We start from the raw sequence: 3,275 nt of genomic DNA on the forward strand, positions 1-3,275 counted from the left end.
CTGTTTTTCAGTGTTGCTCTCTCTCTCTCTCTCTCTCTCTCTCTCTCTCTCTCTCTCTCTCTCTCTCTCTCACCAATTTCAAACACACTCAGAACATTAAATAAAACCTCATTGGAAATGCCTCCCAATAGTATATCATTCATTCTGCCATTACTCCTGAATCCCAGCCTAGAGCCACCAGTATCTTAAGTTTACTATGCTCAAACTAAACCAATCCTTATAGTGAGAGACTTCTTTATTTTGGCTAGTGGTAATTATCATTTGGTGATTCACTGTGGGAAAAATACTTGGCCTTATATTTTTCTAATCCTTCTTCCTTCCCTTTATAATCAAGTATACATTATTAGTATGCCTATACTCCTTTGGACATGCAGGTACAAAAGCTAAAAGATGATTCTTTTAAGGAGGGAAGTATAAAAATCAAAGGTGTGCTTCAGAAATATTCCTCTGGCAGCATTGCAAGGCATTCACAGATCTCCACGAAAATGGGAAGAGACACTCTCCATCCTATATGAGACTGGCTATAATTTGATTGGCCAGGGAGAAATATGTTTTCCCTAGGAAAACCAAAATTATCTGCCTGTCTAGAACTTAGTCCAATATCACTTGGAAAAACATTCTATTCTAGTCTGATGTGTTGTGCTTTAGACAAAGAAATCATCTGAGAATATTATCTTCTCACAAACATGCTAAGTATTTTCATTAGGTTTGCTTTACAGGAAGCCACCTGTTTTATTCCTTGATAGTGTCATATATATTTTCCTGTTACTAGTACTAATGGTGTTAATAAGAATAGCCACCATTTATGAGCACTAATCACTAGAGCAAGTACTTGCATATACTATGTATAGCGAGCCTATGCATAGAATATGTTTTGTGCACCTGTGGAAATTAAAGGATAGAGAGGATAAGGAGTATGCTGAAGGTCATATACTGATAGATCATAACAGGTAGAATTAGGATCTGAAGGCATGCTGTCCAGCAATCGAACCAGTGCTTTTCCAATAGCAAAAAGTATAGTTAAATAGTTGCTATGGGGATGTGTTTCTCAGAACCTGGGCTTTGTGAGGAACCAGACCCATGTTATTCAGAATCTAGGACCTATTTGGAGAGGAAAGGCCATCCAACTCAGCCATGGTGCTCCCAGAGACTGCGGCAGGTAGTACTCCACCTATGAGAGAGGCAGGCAGCTGGCTAATGGAAGGAGACACAGAGCAGAGCTTTTCTCTGCGAGAGCTCATTACAGAGACACCTGTAGACCTCTCTCTCCTGCATCCCCTTTCTCTTTCATGGCCTCCATTTCTAGGCCATAATGGATGCAAAATTACTGCAGCATTTTGTTCTGCCAGGCTGACCCCATTACGTGCACCACAGTTGTGAAGTGCTGGCTTGGTTACTGTTTGCATGTTCAAGATTCCTGTGAGGCAGGAAGTGTGAGGCTTGGCCACAGGTCCAGAGGGAATGGCTGCTTCATCTTAAAAACTAGGGCACTTGCCTCCTTTCTGGAGTGGACATTGTTCCATCACTGATACTGATGGGAGAGTCTCTACTCGTGTCCCCATAAAAAATGTTTTTCTGAGATCATGTGGTATTTTTCCTTCATTGACTGGCTTATTTCACTTAGCATAATGCTCTCCAGAGGCAGAGCTGCCTCAAACAGATGGTCAAACTGCAACGGGAAGGCCGGGGAGGGTTGGGGGTCAGGAGATAGGGGGGTAAGAGATCAACCAAAGGACTTGTATGCCTGCATATAACCATAACCAATGGACATAAGACACTGGGGGATAGGGGAGGCTAGGGGACTGTCTAGGGCGGGGGGAAAAATGGACACATATGTAATACCCTTTGTAATACTTTAAGCAATAAAAATAAAAAAAAATGACAAACAAACAAAAAAAATGTTTTTCTGGCCAAACCGGTTTGGCTTGGTGGATAGAGCGTCGGCCTGCAGACTGAGAGGTCCAGGGTTCAATTCTGGTCAGGAGCATGTACCTTGGTTGTGAGCACATCCCCAGTGGCAGGTGTGCAGGAGGCGGCTGGTTGATGTTTCTCTCTCGTCGATGTTTCTAGCTCTGTATCCCTCTCCCTTCCTCTCTGTAAAAAATCAATAAAATATATTAAAAAAATGTTTTTCTGGTGTGTGAAGGGTCTTCAAATGAAGTGTCAGGACATAGATACCAGGAAGTCATCATTTCACAGGCAGTGGTTGGGGCATTTGGGGGAGACTTTCATTTTCAATTCAACATCCTTTTGTCTTTATAATGTTTTTTGTTGTTGTTGTTGTTGTTTTTAAATATATTTTATTGATTTTTTACAGAGAGGAGGGGAGAAGGATAGAGAGTCAGAAACATCGATGAGAGAGAAACATGGATCAGCTGCCTCCTGCACACCTCCTACTGGGGATGTGCCTGCAACCAAGATACATGCCCTTGATGGGAATCAAATCTGGGACCCTTGGGTCCGCAGGCCAACGCTCTATCCACTGGGCCAAACAAACCGGCCAGGGCAATAATGTTTTGTGAAGACCCAGTCAAAGATATACCAGGATGGAAATATAATGGTTCTTGATGATAATCTTTACTGGAGAACATGAACAAATTGTTTTTGGTAATAATTTATACACCTTTACCTACTGGAAGATTCTGATATTTTTTAAAAAATACTTTTATTGATTTCAAAGAGGAAGGGAGAAGGAGAGAGGGTTAGAAACATCAATAATGAGAGAGAATCATTAATCACTGCCCCCTGTATGCCCCACACTGGGGATCAAGCCCACAACCCAGATATGTGCCCTGGCCTGGAATAAAACCATGACTTCTTGGTTCATAGGTCAATGCTCAACCATTTAGCCACACTGGCCAAGCTAGAAGATTCTGATATTCATTTGGTCCAAAAATTGTGTATTTACTTTGTTCTAGGTACCTTTCTAAGCAATGGAGATATATTAAGGTGCAAGAGTTTATATTCTAGTAATTTTTGTCAGAAAGTAGCCAAGTGTATTTCTAAATATGCCCGTTTTCCTATATATGCATATGTGTATGTATGTGTGTATATACACATACTCATATGGATCATATCCCATATATCATTTATAGATTTCTTTTTTTAATATATTTTTTATTGATTAAGATATTACATATGTGGGAGAGGGATAGAGACTAGAAACATTGATGAGAGAGAAACATCAATCAGCTGCCACTTGCACACCTCCTGCTGGGTATGGGCCCGCAATCAAGGTACATGCCCTTGACCAGAATCGAACCTGGGCCCTTTAC

General features: G+C 41.1%; 1 protein-coding gene across 18 annotated transcripts in view; it reads left to right on the top strand.

Moving 5' to 3' along the window:
• The window catches only part of NRXN3 (neurexin 3), a 1,555,579-nt gene that overhangs the window by 865,827 nt on the left and 686,477 nt on the right, over nt 1-3,275 (top strand). The window lies entirely within an intron of this gene.

The sequence above is a fragment of the Myotis davidii genome, unplaced genomic scaffold, assembly GCF_000327345.1.
Source record: "Myotis davidii unplaced genomic scaffold, ASM32734v1 scaffold309, whole genome shotgun sequence".
In the NCBI taxonomy this organism is placed as follows: Eukaryota; Metazoa; Chordata; class Mammalia; order Chiroptera; family Vespertilionidae; genus Myotis; species Myotis davidii.